A 16,324-nucleotide genomic window follows, 5' to 3' on the forward strand; every position below is an offset into this window, starting at 1 on the left:
CCCAGCTCCAGAAAAAAAAAAAAAAAAAAAAAAAAAAAAAGGTTCTTTAGCATTGTTCTTGGCTACCACAGAATTTGAACTTATTAACTTCTTTTGGAAAATATGCTAGTTATCTTAGACTTCCCCAAAGTATATTCTGTAACTACAAACGCCCACTAATTTAGAAATGTAGTTGACAGACATTGTGTGTTCTGAGGTAAAGATGGATGGCATTTAAATAATCGAGTTAGACGGAGGGAAGGAAGATGATTGGTTGGCTATCTTGGTGGAAGGAAGAGAGGCACTGACAATACATCTTTAAGGTTTGGCTGATATTCTCCTGCCTGGCAGGTTAGCAGTGGTATCCTAAGACACTTGGACTGACAGACCAAAAACAGGTTCTTCCTAAGAATATGCATATTTCCATTCTTTGTATGTCTATAAAGTATCTATATATCTTTCTTTTCCATAATTGACATGATTTTGAGAAACAAAAGAAGGGCTGACAGTCAATGTCTATGACTGTAGTGGCCAAAACAGAGAGCAAAGCCTCCTTGAGCATACAGAGATGTCCTTCGGAAGTGCAATGAACAATAGTGGACACACCTTGGTCATTAAAGGAGGACCATGTGACTACTCGATGATTCCTTTCTGTTTCTCCGGTACAAGGGGAAGTGAGCCGTGTGTTACTGGAAACAGCTACAAAGGCACTGTGATGTTTCTTGGAAACAGCATAGTAATGAATCCATTAAAGAGGTAGCCTAGTGAAACTGAGTGTATAGTACAGGACAGAGAATGCCTGGAGATTTTATCAGTAGCTTTTTGTTCTTGTGTATATCTTGTATATCATAACAGTTCATTACTTTAAGTTCTGGGATTATTAAATATTAGGCAGAAGTAAAAGCTTAAGTTGGCAAATGTGAACGGATGAAGAGAAAGCAGGATTCAGGACCCTCTTCTATGATGGGCAAGCTGAGAGGAACTTCTCACCGAGGGCAGGCAAAGAATTCAATTGTTCTTAATATATTATTGTTACAATCGTGAAACAAATGGGACCAGCTGAGGGTGGTGGTGCACACCTTGAATCTCAGTTCGCAGAAGGCAAAGGCAGGTGAATCTCTGTGAGTTTGATGCCAGCCTGGTCTACAGAGTGAGTTCCAGGACAGCCCGAAGTAGTGAGACCCTGTCTCAAAACAAAAGAAAACAAAACCCCAAGATTACCAGCTGAACCATAGCATGGAACCAAGTGTCACTGAATGTCATGTCTAATGGAGGAGGACTCAGATCATCCCAGAAAAGAGGAGAACACATTCACAGAAATGACTGTTATCTAGAGTGTATGTGGTATTTAAGAATTAGGTGTTATGCTGTGTGGTGGTGGTGCACATCTTTAATCCCAGCACTAGTGAGGCAGAGGCAGGCAGATCTTTGTGAGTTCCAGGCCAGCCTGGTCTACAGAGTGAGTTCCGGGACAGGTAGGGCTACACAGAGAAACCCTGTCTCAAACAACAGCCACCAAAACAAACAAAAAGAATGGACTGCCATTGCTGCAGGAGAGGTCCCTGCGTGTAAAAAGGTATTAGTTAGAACATCTAGATGAGAGGATTTTGTAGCAAAAGGCAACACTGACCAGAAGGCACTTCCAAGGACTCCAGATTGGAAAAGAGGTAATAGTAAAAAAATATAATAAGATACTGAGAAATTTGGCAGACTTCAGTTGAATAGATTCTTCTTGGAACTTAGTGGCTGGTGAAGTCTCAGAATCACACAGAGTAAAATGAACAAATTGGGGTTTTATTTTTTTGGTTGTTTGTTTTTTAAGGTTACAGAACATGTCAACTTGATATCAAAATTTCAAGGGTACGAATTTAGTACTAGAGTTCAAGTGACACCTAAGAAATGGGGACTTTTCTTTCCCATTTTAAAAAGTCATGTCTTCCAGTCAGAACTACATCCCCACCAAAAAGAAAAAAGAAAAAAAAAAGGAAAAAGAAAGAAAGAAAGAAAGGAAGGAAGGAAAGAGAAACGGAGACCTTGTTTACCACAGATCTCACTTTCTTCCAGAGTTTAAGTGGTGACTTCAGATCAGCTGCTGGCCATCAACAAAGGAAAGAGAAAATTACACAGTATTTTCCTGTTAGACAAGAGGTCTGTGGGAATCCTGTTACAGCCAGGATTCTCTGCCATGGGTTTACAGATAACAAGGTCTCTTGGATCTTATTACGTTGACTGAGAAGGGCAGCAACCTGAACCATCACCACAGTGTAAGGACACAGGAAGAACATTAAAACCAGCTTAGAAATAAGAACAGAATATGACAAAACAATAGATGAGATCTTATAAATGTGGGCTCTACAAAGAATATAGTTTTAAAAAATATACATATTAAAAAAATGTTTTGGTCAAGGGGTGGTGGTGCACATCTTTAATCCCAGCATTCAGAAGGCAGAGAGGCAGGCAGATCTCTGAGGCCAGCCTCGTCTACAGACTGAGTTCCAGGGCAGCCAGGGCTACACCTGTCATGGAATAAATATTTTTATATCAATTTTTTAAAAAAAATAGCAATAACCTATTCCTTGAGGCTTGGTGGCAGAGATTTTTGACTCCAGCACTCTGGAAGTAGAGACAAGCAGTTGCTGTGAGTTTGAGCTAGCCTGGGCTACCCATTCCATTTGAAGATAGTTTTATTACTCTTCACCTTATATTTGAGTTAAAAATATATTTTTCTCCTAGAAGAGGAAAAGGAGCTTGGGACATGTCTTGCACAATAGCCGTTCAGCCTCAGTTTCTATAATCTGCCCAGGTCTTCCGTTCTATGGGTTACACAAAATTGGGTTGGAATTTGTATGTAACGTGTTTCCTAGTCACTTCACTTCTGATACTAGCTCACTTGATCACCGTGAGGCATGACTATCCCAGACTAGTGGAGTCTGTGCCTTTTTTGTTCATGCAGTTCTTTTTTGGATAACAGCATGCTTCAGCCAAATGAGCTTAGACTCATGGAATGACACAGGCCAGCAATGGTGGTGACTTTCATGTTCATAAAGACTGGCCAGAGAACCGGCATTCATCAGTTCCATTGTGGGGAGCCTCAGGGAAGTTGTCTGGACTCCTTCAGCATGTGCTGTCACATGATGAAGAGGTTCCACGTGCAAAAGTGGACATCTTTTCTCCACTTTGATATCCTTAAATGCTCTTGAAACCCTTGGTAACTTTCATGATTTTTTTGAACTTGTCACATCTAAAAATAACTTTTTATTGGGTGCCGTGCTTCTATATATAGGGGCCATTTAAAGTAACCAATGAATAATAACTGTCTTTTTTTTAAGGTGGTGTAATCACCCTGTCTCACAGATTTAGTTTGAACACTCTCTTTTTCTTTTATTGGATTTTTTTAGATGTACCTTTCAAATGTTATCCCCTTTCCTGGTTTCCCCTCCAGAAGTCCGCTATCCCATCCCCCATTCCCCTGCTTCTATGAGGGTGTTCCCCCACTCACCCGCCCCTCCACTCCCCCTGCTCCCTGTCCTGACATTCCCTACACTGGAGCATTGAGCCTTCACAGGACCAAGGGCCTTTCCTTCCACTGATGCCCAACAAGGCCTTCCTCTGCTACCTATGCTGCTGGAGTCATAGGTCCATCCTTGTGTACACTTGGGATGGTGGTTTAGTCCCTGGAAACTCTGGGGGAGGGGTGTCTGGTTGGTTGATATTGTTGTTCTTCTTGTGGGGTTGCAAACCTCTGCAGCTCCATTGGGAACCCCATTCTCAGTTCAATGGTTGGCTGTGAATATCTGCCTCTGTATTTGTCAGGTTCTGGCAGAGTCACTCAGGAGACAGTTATATCAGGCTCCTGTCAGCATGCACGTCTTGGCATCAGCAATATTGTCTGGGTTTGGTGGCTGTATATATATGGGATGGATCCCCAGGTGGGGCAGTCTCTGGATGGCCTTTCCTTCAGTCTCTGCTCCACACTTTGTCTCCATATTTCCTCCTGTGAGTATTTTGTTCCTCCCTTCTAAGAAGGACTGATGTATCCACACTTTGGTCTTTCTTCTTGAGCTTCATATGGTCAGTGAATTGTATCGGTTATTCAGAGCCTTTGGGCTAATATCCACTTATCAGTGAGTACAAATCATGTGTGTTCTTTTGGGATTGGGTTACCTCACTGAGGATGATATTTTCTAGTTCCACCAATTTGCCTAAGAATTTCATGTAGTCATTGTTTTTAATAGCTGAACTCGACTGTGTAAATGTATCACATTCCCCTGTTGAAGGACATTTGGGTTCTTTCCAGCTTCTGGCTATTATAAATAAGGCTGCTATGAACATAGTGGAGCATGTGTCCGTGTTATACGTTGGAGCATCTTTTGGGTATATGCCTAGGAGTGGTATAGCTGGGTCCTCAGGAAGTACTATGTCCAATTTTCTGAGGAACTGCCAGACTGATTTCCAGAGTGGTTGTACCAGCTTGCAATCCCACCAGCAATGAAAGAGTGGTTCTCTTTCTCTACATTCTCACCCACATCTGCTGTCACCTGAATTTTTGATCTTAGCTATTCTGACTGGTGTGAGGTGGAATCTCAGGGTCTTTAGCCCATGGTGATCTGATGGGATGCATGGGATTATTTCAATCTTCTTATATCTGTTGAGGCCTGTTTTGTGACTGACTATATGGTCAGTTTTGGAGAAAGTACCATGAAGTGCTGAGAAGAAGGTATATTCTTTTGTTTTAGATAAAATGTTCTATAGATATCTGTTAAATCCATAACTTGGTTCATAACTTGTTAGTTTCACTGTGTCTCTGTTTAGTTTCTGTTACCATGATCTGTCCATTGATGAGTGTGAGATGTTGAAGTCTCCCACTACTATTGTGTGAAGTGCAATGTATGCTTTGAGCTTTAGTAAAGTTTCTTTTCTGAATGTGGGTGTTCTTGCATTTGGACCACAGATATTTAGAATTGAGAGTTCATCTCGGTGGATTTTTCCTTTGACAAGTATGAAGTGTCATGCCTTATCTTTTTTGATAATTTTTGGTTGAAAGTGATATTAGAATGGCTACTCCAGCTTGTTTCTTGGGACTATTTGCTTGGAAAGTTTTTCCTCAGCCTTTTACTCTGAGGTAGTGTCTGTCTTTATCACTGAGGTACATTTCCTGTATGCAGCAAAATGCTGGGTCCTCTTTATGTATTCAGTCTGTTAATCAATGTCTTTTTATTGGGGAATTGAGTCCATTGATGTTAAGAGATATTAGGGACCAATGATTATTGTTTCCTATTATTTTTGTTGTTAGAGATGGAATTATGTTTGTGTGGCTATCTTCTTTTGGATTAGTTGAAAGATTACTTTCTTGTTTTTTCTAGGGTGCAGCTTTCCTCCTTGTGTTGTTTTCCATCTATTATCCTTTGTAGGGTTGGATTTGTGGAAAGATATTGTATAAATTTGATTTTTTATGGAATATTTTTGTTTCTCCATCTATGTTAAGTGAGAGTTTTGCTGGATACAGTAACCTGGGCTGGCATGTGTGTTCTCTTAGGGTCTGTATGACATCTGCCCAGGATCTTCTGGCTTTCATAGTCTCTTGTGAGAAGTCTGGTGTAATTCTGATAGGTCTGCCTTTATATGTCACTTGACCTTTTTCTCTTACTCCTTTTGATATTCTTTCTTTGTTTTGTGCATTTGGTTTTGTGATGGGAGGAATTTCTTTTCTGGTTCAATCTATTTGGAGTTCTGTAGGCTTCTTGTGTGTTCATGGGCATCTCTTTCTTTAGGTTAGGGAAGTTTTCTTCTATAATTTTGTGGAAGATATTTACTGGCCCTTTAAGTTGGGGCCAGTAAATATCTTCAAGTTCACTTTCTTCTATACCTATTATCCTTAGGTTTGTTCTTCTCATTGTGTCCTGCACTTCCTGGATGTTTTGGCTTAGGAGCTTTTTGCATTTTGCATTTTCTTTGAGTGTTGTGTCAGTGTTTTCTATGGAATCTTCTGCTCCTGAGATTCTCTCTTCTATCTCTTGAATTCTGTTGGTGATGCTTACATCTATGACTCCTGATCTCTTTCCTAGGTTTTCTATCTCCAGGGTTGTTTCCTTTGTGATTTTATTGTTTATATTTCCATTTTTAGATCCTGGGTGATTTTGTTCAATTCCTTCACCTATTTGGTTGTGTTTTCCTGTAATTCTTTAAGGGATTTTTGTGTTTCCTCTTTAAGCGATTCTACCTATTTGCCTGTTGTCCTGTATTTCTTTAAGGGAATTATTTATGTCCTTCTTAAAGTCCTCTAACATCATCATGAGGTATAATTTTAAACCAGAATCTTGCTTTTCTGGTGTGTTTGGGTATCCAGGACTTGCTCTGGTGGGAGAACAGGGTTCTGAAGATGCCAAGTGGCCTTGGTTTCTGTTGTTTTGGCTCCTGCACTTGCCTCCTGCCATCTGTTTATCTCTGGTGTTAGCTTGTCTTGCTGTCTCTGACAGTGGCTTGACCCTCCTGTAAGTCTGTGTGTCAGCACTCCTGGGAGACCAGCTTTCTCCTGGTGGTATCTGGGCTCAGAGAGCTGTGGCACAGGGCCAGCTCTGGGCACAGATGGAAACCGGAAGGACCCTATCCCAGACTGCTCCCTGGTTCCTGTCTCCTGAGGGCTCTAGGTGGGTCCCTCAGAGCAGAAGAGGTAGTCTTACCTGAGCTCTCAGGTGTGTCAGCACTCTTGGGAGACCAGTTCTCTCCCAGCAGGATCTGGGCACAGAGAGCTGTGGCACAGGGTCAGCTCAGGGTGCAGATGGAAACCGGAAGAATGATAACTGTCTTAAGTAATTGCGTTGAATACATCCTTTCAAAAATGCTTGGTTTTGAATTTTAGACAATGATGCTTTACATGTTCTTAAAAGAAAGTATACCTGACCGTTATATAATGGAGATTATTGATACCTAATGTTTTGATGATTTAATAAGAATAATTATTGGGTTTGAGTATGATATGTAATAATACTTCATTTTGCTAGTCAAGAAGGCCCTAACTTGGAACAGTGCTTCTGAAGTCACCCCTGTGCTATTTATTAATAACAGCTGTGGTGGGCAGGAGTGCTTTTGAATGCTTGCTCTTCTTGAAGAGGACCAGAGTTGGGTTCCCAGCACTCATGCAGTTTAGCTCACAACACTTTGATACCTTTGGCTGTCCTCCTCTGTAGACATCATATGCGTATATGATACATGCAGTGTACATACCCCACCCACACAAACACGAAGGGTAAGTAGAGGCATGGCTTTAGAAACATTACTAGGTACTCTATTCTAATAATGCTGCAGTTGTATTTCTATAGGTCCAGAGACTTGCTGCAAAGTAATAGGTGTCCATATTATAAACACTGTAATAGATCATGATATGATGTATATGCTCTCTGTAATTGTTTAAATGAGAAATGCCCCTGACAGGTTCAGTTATTTGAACACTTGGTCCTCAGCTGGTGGTGACTCTTGTTTGGGGAGGTTATGGATCCTTCAGGAGCTGGAGTATATGATATATATGATTGAGATATGTATATATATATATGAAGTACAGTATATATAATGTATGTGTATGTATATGTATATAGACACACATATATGCTGATGAAAGATGTATGTTTATGTACATATGTACACACACACACACACACACACACGAGGCTCTGAGGGTATATACCTTGTTGCGTTAAATAATAAAAATGGCACCACCCCATACTACGTCAGGCACTGGCGGGCTGTTCTCATTTTGACAGACTCTCTGGCCTGGAACTCTCAAAATCTCTCGACCCAACTCACTAAGTTCCCATGGTGAATTGCTGCCACGCCAGCCCCACACATTCAAAGTCTGTGAGTAGCTAGGGTACCTGCCATAGTACCTTTCTCTTGAACTCAGTTGAGTCGCCGTGTGAAGGAAAACACCACACGAACTTAGGTTAGAGTCAACAGGTGACTGAATCTCTGGGCACAGCTACTAACATCATAATTAGTAAGCCATACTAAGTTAAATCCTCCGGTCGCAGATCTGCCAGCTGAAATAATGCCTTTTGTCCTTGAATTGCTTTTGATGACAATATTTTTTTCACAACAATGGAAAACTAACACTGTTAATACACTCTTGAAACAAAGGTGTGGAGACCAAGGGGGTAGATAGCTCAGTGGTAGAAGTACAAGACCCTGGGTTGGGTCCCCACCACTTCAAAGCAAAAATAAACAAACAACAATGTTGTAAGGACTTCATCACTTCGATTTTAAAAGCTTTTAATAATTCAAATGGGTTATATAATTTGTATTTTTCTACTTTCAGAATCCTTGCATTGGGTTATTATCAAGTAATAGTGCTGTAATAATGCACGGTACAGGAGGGTTTCACTGTCTCTTCCTGAGTTTTCTATGTTTTATGTGAGTCTGTGTTAACGTATAGCCATAACAAACAACCAAACCAGAGACAAGAACTGAAGGATGTGCACTAGAACTTGACACGTTTTCTACGAGTGACCTGACAGCTGGGTCCATCACTCATGCAGAACGGCTCAGGGAGGAATCCAACAACTCAGCCAAAGGGCGAGTCAAGTTTTCAAACAGGAAGCAACATGGAATCTGCTCTGGCTATCTGAGGTTGCTGGTGTAGAGGTCCAAGGCTTCTGGGGAAAGACGATGCCTTCCTTTGTAGTCAGAACGTCAAGGAGAGATTAAGTTGGGAGCCAGCTTTGTGTGGTGTGCTCAGTCTCACTGACAGGCAGGACCAGGCTGACCTAGTTGATTTCAGCATGCACTGTGACATTAGTGCCAGATGTGATCAGGAACAGATCAATGTGGCTAGGCCATGGTTCTTCTAGTGTGTCTGTCACCAAGGCATCGTGGCTCCGCCGGATCATGTCTACAAGTGAAAGCACCTTTTCGTTCATTACAGAAGGTCACGTGGGAGAGGACACTAGCAATTTGCTTACTAAATTGTCCCTGTGGTGCCAGGTCTGACTTGTAATCTCAGCTGCTCAGGTTGCTGAGGCCCGAGGATCCCATGCTCAAGGCTCGCCTAGTGTGCAGAGTGAGTTCCAGGTCAGCTTGGGTTAATTTAGTAGGACTATCTCAGAATAGAAAGTAAAAACTGGGCAAGGAGACTGCTTGCCTGGTGTGCCTGAGGCCCTGGATTCAATCACCAGGGCTATAAACACAAGCAAGAAATAAACATTTTCTGGGGCCATGAGAGGGTTTCTCTGATGCTTTCCTAGGCGTCCTTAGAGCAAACTGTGTTCTGTAACCTGGCAACCTGCTGCCTCGGCTCTTTTGTACACTGGCCTCGTTTCTCCTCTTCCTTGAATTCTTCTTTGCCTCAGAACAAATCTGCAGCCGACCTTGGCCTTGGCTTCCCTTAGCCCAGCACACGTTTAGATTGTAACTTTTACTCAGACTTTACTGCTAAGAAACATAGATGTGAATCCCGCTTGGATCCTCTGGTCTGGTGGAAGAGATGGGCATTAGTTAAATGTAATCACACAAATGAAAATCGTTACATGTGGGCAAGGGCTTCAGGAAAAGGCAGAGTCCTTCATGCAGGGAGTGAGGACATGACTTCCTGCAGGAATGACCACAGAGCTGACAGGTCCTGGGTTCTGGGCAGTCATAGAAGAAGTGTGAGGCTGAAGGTAGAGTGTGAGGTCTGAAGCAGGGTCTCAAAGAGAGAATGGCATGAGAGCAAAGAAATCAAGTCGGGCCTCAGGGAGAAGCATAGGATTTTAAGCTGGTGAAAGATGTGGTCAGATGTGAATTGTCTGAGTACAAATACTCCTGCAGGTACACTAACCATGCTCAATAGAGCACCCCCCCATCCCCCCCCAAAAAAGCCACAGGAACAAAGAAAGTGTTTCTGTGGAACACTGGAAGTAAGGACTTCGTAAACTAGACAATTTTATGTCCTTTAATTTTAGAAAGATTTGTTATGTATAGGTATACGCACATGCGTGCGTGTGTACACACACACACATACACACATATACGTGTGTATATGCACATACTTCAATGTATGTATGTAAGTGAACCACGTGCATGCAGTGCCCACGACATTCAGAAGGGGGTGTTGGTTTTCCTGGAACTAGAGTTATGGATAGTTGTTAGCTGTCATGTGGGTGGGGGAACCTAATCTAGGTCTTCCGGAAGAGCAGCCAGTGCTCTAACTGTTGAGCCATCTCGTCAGCCCCATAAACATATTCTTTAAAATTAAAAATGGGAAACAACATATGCCACAAAATGTTAGATAAATGTTCAGTACACACTATTAATAGCTCAAAGTGAAAACAACCCACATATCTATCAACTATAAAGTGATCAATACAATATACTATATGCATAGAATAGAATCATTGTTATTAAGAAGAAATGAAATCCTGACATGTTATAGCATGAATGTCCCTTGAGAACAATGTACTAAGTGGATAAATTGACAAAAAAGATCACATATTATTTAATTTCATTAACATTAAATACCCAGACTAGGCAAGTTTATAGAAACAAAGATTATTAGTGATTGCTTAAGACTGAGGGTGTGATAGGGGATTACTGGTTGCTAATGGGTATTTTTTGAAAACGGGAGGACAAAGTCATTTTGAAAATGAGATTACAATGTTGGTGCACAGTTCTGTGATTATACAACATGAAAATGCATGTAAGTTATATTGGAGTAAAACTATATATATATACACACACATATATTTATATAATGCACGTGTGCATGCATGTAAAAGATGTTTTGAAAGAATCTAAGAACTAGGGATACTTTAGGAGGTCTTACATTTCTTTTCTCTTTATATCCATAGCACTCCAAACAGCTAGCACGAAGGACCACAATCACTTCCCAGCTAGAGTGAGTTGGGATGATTTATGAGCCTGTTAATATGTTTGGATGGTAGAGTCGAGTCCTCTGCCTAAGTTAGCCATACCAAGCAGCTGCTTCTATTAATCCGTATGAGAGCTGCAAAGATCCCAAAGAGCACTCCAAACTAGCCTTTAAAATAGCCTTATTTGAAGGAGTGGGGAGATTTCTTTTAAAGGTTTGTTAAAATAATACTTGACACCTTTTTCCCTTCTTAAATCTTATTAAAAGTAAGATGCTAACTTTCAGATGTTGCATTGCTCTGGTCAGGCACATGGGGATGTTTTGGATGTGACATAGATTCACAGTGGCTCCAGAGGAAGGGACTATGGGGGTGAGCAGGTGGTGCTACTTCCGTTTTCACACTCAGGGGCCAGCATGTCTTAGGAAAGCATTCCTGGTATCTGGCTGTCAGTTACAGTCTCTCAGTTGGTGTGTGAGGTCCAATTTCACTTGGCTTGCCCAGCCTGCTCTTTCGCCTTTCAGAAAAGTTCATTTCCCTCACCTGCTTCCCCTGCCAGGGCAAACGCGACAAAGTGGAATTCAGTCTCAGCCAGCCTGTGTGGAGACCAGAGTGCCTTGTTTTATGTACGAGGAACTTGAGACTCAGGATCATAAAGAGCTTATGACTTGCTTATGTCACTAGTTAGTGGAGTGTTTCATACTGGAAGACTTCCTGATTTCTTTTGTTTTGAATTAAACTCTTTTTTTTTTCCAGCCTCCAACCTCTTTTCTAATCTCACTCTAATAAAATCTACAAAGAACATTATTTTATGTTCCATATTTTTTTTAAAAAATATTTTTAAAAAGCTAATTTTTATTATTCCCTCCTATAAAAAAAAATAAATCTTTAAAGCTGCTCACTGTAGGGTACATTCCCCGGTTCTTTTCTTGGTTGATACAACTGTAAGAGATCTAGCCTCCATTATCATTCCAGGTTTATTTCTTGTTGTCGTTCAAATGTGCTACATTAGATCCGAATTTCGGGCATGTGAATTATCCTACTTTTTGCTAGCGATGCTCTGCCCTCCCATTTTTGTAGGGCTATTATCCAAATCACTGCTTTTATCTTTCCTCCCACAAGGGCACCGCCCCCAAGTAGTGGCCCAATTGTAACCACCATCAGATTGTGATGATTTGCGAGTTAACACCTACAGATCTCTCTTCCCAGCCCCCAATCTCTACATCCTCGTCTATTTGCCTTCATCATGGTTCAATAGACAAACTGGGATGATGACTAAAAAGCTGTAGTAAGGATGACAGCTTTCGGCTGAAGAAAACGAATATATGAATGTACTCTTTCTTGTTCCTCTTCCCTGAAGAGGACAAAAGAAGTAAGGAATATATACTTCAAAACGTCTTTCTCATCTCTCTGCCAACTTGAGGACCGGATGTCCTTGAGGAGACCATGCAACGTGACTGTACTGATCCTTCCGATTTAAACAGGAGTCACATAGCTTGTCATCCAAGGCTAGGGTTCTTGGTGGTCAAAGCCTTATTTCCCAATTTCAATGGCCCATGGGGTAGGGAGGTGCATTCCCCTTGGACTGACTCCAGAGGTTCAGATTGGGCCCGAGGCCTGGTGCTTCCCCCATCCCCCAACCCCCTGGTTTTCCCTGGTGATGTTGGGAACCGGGCAGAGTCATTCTGAGGGATGGGCCGTGCGTGGACCCTTGATCTAGTGGGCTGGCGCTGTGGGAAACCAGCCCCAAGAAGGTGGGGCGGACCAAGGCAGATAGTCTAAGGAGGCGGACGTCAGCTGCCTAGGCTCCATTGCTTGCCAGAGGAAAGGGTTAAGCGGTTCCCAAGGCAACGCACCAGGAAGCGCGCAAGACGTCAGCGGAGAGTTCGTAGGTCAGCTTCGGGTTTAAAGCTCCCACGGGCCGAGGGCCACCCGGCCAATGGAGAGGGCGCCTCCACGTCACGTGACGGGCGACCCGCCGCTTTGCCCTCCAGAGCACGTGGGAAGATTTTTTCCCCCCTCCTTGTTCCTTTTGCGCGGGCTCGGCCACGGGGTTGTTCTCGCGAGAGGTGCGACTGCTCTCGCGAGAGTGAGTGGGCGGCGTGGGGAGGCGGCGGCGGTGGCGTCGCGGGCTGGGGCGGGCGAGGGATCGCCGCTGCGCCGCGGCTCGCGCCACCGGGCGTTGCGGGCCGTGACGGGAGGGTGACATGCCCGGGAACTGAGAGGCTGCGCCGCCGGGTGAGCGGGGCGGGGAGCGGGGAGCCAGCAGGCCTGGTCCGGACTGCGGCCGGGCGCCGTGGCCTCGCTGCGTGGGGCGCAGGCGGGAGGACAGTGCACTTTGTCCTCCGCAGCAGCATCCTTCCCTGTCAGCGTCCGAGCTCGGGTCCGCGACGTTGCCCTAACCTCAGATACCGCTGTTTGCATCGCTGTCACGTCGCCCCCAGGCTGGCCAAGCATCCGAACTGCGCTACCAAATAGAAAATGGGCTGGCCAAACCACAGTGACAGTACAATCTAAACCCCTCGTATGGCTTGGTGACAGCCCTTTAGCTCTGCTTACGGTCTTTAAAAAGAAAAAAAACCGTATTAGTTGGAGGTGGCTTAGCTTTAGGCATTAAGGCATTTCACGGTGAGCAATACTGCTGAGACACATCGCTAATGGCCTTGGCGCATACTGGAGTTAATATTCGCAGTTCTTTTTAGCTTTGTAATTATTCATTTGCTTCTAAAACGCCTGTTTTCCGTTGCATCTTCTCACCTTGTTAGCAGTGTTATTTATGTTGATACTCAATTTTGTTATGTATGAAAATATCTAAAAATAAGAGTATCAGGAAAGGTGGAGTATTTATTTATGCAAAGATGATTTTGTTTTAATATCTTCGCGTTTGGGGTGTGTGTGTGTGTGTGTGTGTGTGTGTGTGTTGGTAGAAGGCAGCTCAGTGCTTGGTATGATTGATGTCATTTTAAATAGTGACACCTAATCTTTCAAACTGTAGGAGCATTTTTCAAGGAATATCCTGGTTATTCATACTTAATTGTGTTTTCCAGGCAGAACTGTGAATCATGGGTTGGCAGTAAATTAAACAATTAGTTGTGTTGTTAGTAGCTGACTTAGGAGGGATAAAGGGATATGAGGGAACTGGGGGAAGAAGTGGGTTTATAAGCTGTGCTGTGGCTAATGTAGATAGATAGCTATGAAACTGCTCAACTGATCTGCCTGGAAAGGAACTGGCAGTAAATACTCTGTGGCCAGTGATTTTTCCCAGTCGTTGAAGATACTGAAGTTAGAACCCCATAATTATAGTGCGAGTTTTGCTAGCCTTCTCTCTAACCTCTGAATTCCAGGGCTGCGACTAGGAAACAGAAGAAAATCCTCTGGGAGAAAGGATGGTACATTTAATTTTAATTCCAAAGATTTAGTGTCTGGGAAAGGAACTCAGCCAATTCAAAGCATAATGCAGCAGGTTGTCTAAAGGGAAAATTCCAGTTATAAATAGGGGAATTCTAGCCACACATGAAGATATGAAAAACTTAGGTGAATGGGCAAAGGAGATTACAAAAGTTCCCTTCCATTCCTCTAACTTGTGGCAAGGGTTTCAGACTTTTAGGGCAGTGGTTGCTTTGTCTTGTGTTTGGAAAGCAATTAAATTAACTTTGGATGGAGTAATTACTTACGTAAATTTTTTTCTTTTTCTCCTTTTCTTTTTGTGAAGTGGCCCTGGTAGTAAAAAGAATTAACCAGTAAGAACGAGTGTTGAGAGGTTAGAAGATCTGCATTTGCTTGAGTGGCAGTAGAAGGCAGACACACTGGCATTCTGGCCCAGGAAAAAATGTGCCTTACTGTTTTAAAAGCAAACAGGGCAGATCCATTTCTTTTCTTTTTTCTTTTCTGTTCTTCCTTTGAGAAAGAAATTAATTGAAAATGACCTCCTGAAGATAAGCACTTAGAATGTATGGATTATTGACTGGACTTGACAGGAGGAGGAAGCTTAGTGATTTTGTGTTAGCCTCTGACTAGGTGTTTTTCCTTTGACCTTCCTTAATGGTTTGAGGATTATTTGGCTGCCAGAATCAAAAGGCCAAAAGAATTAGCTTACTTGAAAAAGGCATTTGTCATAATTTTGTAACACTGATGCCAAGGTCCAGTTTGCAATTCTAGCTCAGTGGCCGGGAAACTGGACCATCTTGAGGTTGAAGCACATAGAGTTTTCTTTTAGTTCCCTACTACTAGCTGCATGCCCTCCTCAGTTGTTAAATAATCACCTTCTCCTGAAACCTCTTGGTTTTTGTTCTTTGGTTTGCCAGAGTGTTCACGTCAGACCCACCTTGACTTGGCATCATAGTTTCTACTGACCTCTTTAACTCTCAATTCAAAATGTCTGTACATGGAGAGAAAGCAGTGGTCAGCTTTCCAGGTCTTGTCAAGTTGGTTTAGCATAGAGTAGGAAGATGTAGAGTAGGAAGTTGACAACGGGAGATGGATGGTGGGGAACTACACATGTGGCTTCTCAGACTGGTTCAGCAAGGTCTTTAGGATGTGGGACATCTGTAGTTGGGAGGAAATGATGGATACCTCTGGTGTACTGTAGTGTCTTAGGGTTTGAGTTCTTCCCCCAAGTCCTGCATTGCACTTGGTCTCAGCTACCTAGAGTTGTAACCAGATTCAGTGGTCCCTTTCCAGGGCAGGTTCTCTTGGGTTTGTTAGGTGACAGACTGCTTAAAATAATTTATATAATGGGCATAATGATGCCATGAGAATTGTAGATTCACATGTGTGACAGTTTCTTTCTAGCTGGCAAATTGCAGTTATGGTGCAGAAGTATGATGTGTCCTGTTTGTTGCTGACTCTGTACTGGGCTTCTGCAGTGTTCAGAGAAGAAATTGTCATTTTTCTTTTCAGTCTAGTGCTGACTACACATACTTAGAACTATTCTTTAAAAACTCCTACCACCTGTGCTTTAGATTGACACATAATTGTGGTTCCCCACTGCTTTTTTTTTCTTCTTCTTTTTACCTGCCTTGAACCATTGATAGTAATTATTCCTTTAGATTTTTGGATAATCTTATATTCTCTTCTACTGTCTTGGGTCAGCTTTAAATTCAGAATGTATAAATGATTCTTAGAGTACCATTTCCAGGTTTGACATTGAGTAAATCTGTTATTAGTTGCTTTTTGGCTAATACCATATTGATGTAAAGCACCGTCTTCCAATTATTTCATAATTGGTGAAGACTCTGCTTTTCCTCTGCTTCTCTTAAGTTCAGACCTTAACTTCAGGTTTCACACCTCCCTTCTCATTACTCCTTAGATATCCTTGATGAAGGCCTCTGTGCAGGCTTACATGATTCTCCTGTGGCCAGGCAGCACACCTTCTGCATCAGCCTCACCCACATTATCTGCTCCTGGCAGCCTGGGGCAGAGGCTCACTATGTGTGTGATGCTTTTCAGTGATGTACCGTTAGAGTCAGGGAGTCACAGGCAGTCCTGGGAAGAGATTTGTTCCATGACTCCAA

The 16,324-nt window shown here is 42.6% G+C and overlaps 1 protein-coding gene across 1 annotated transcript in view; it reads left to right on the forward strand.

Annotated features, from left to right (window-relative positions):
• The first annotated feature begins 12,926 nt into the window (after window positions 1-12,926).
• The window catches only part of Akap11 (A-kinase anchoring protein 11), a 43,058-nt gene continuing 39,660 nt past the window's right edge, over window positions 12,927-16,324 (forward strand). The window contains exon 1 of the mRNA XM_032918187.1: window positions 12,927-13,049. The gene's annotated coding sequence lies outside the window, so the exon portion shown is untranslated. The remainder of the gene's footprint in view (window positions 13,050-16,324) is intronic.

The sequence above is a fragment of the Rattus rattus genome, chromosome 12 (genome assembly GCF_011064425.1).
Source record: "Rattus rattus isolate New Zealand chromosome 12, Rrattus_CSIRO_v1, whole genome shotgun sequence".
In the NCBI taxonomy this organism is placed as follows: domain Eukaryota; kingdom Metazoa; phylum Chordata; class Mammalia; order Rodentia; family Muridae; genus Rattus; species Rattus rattus.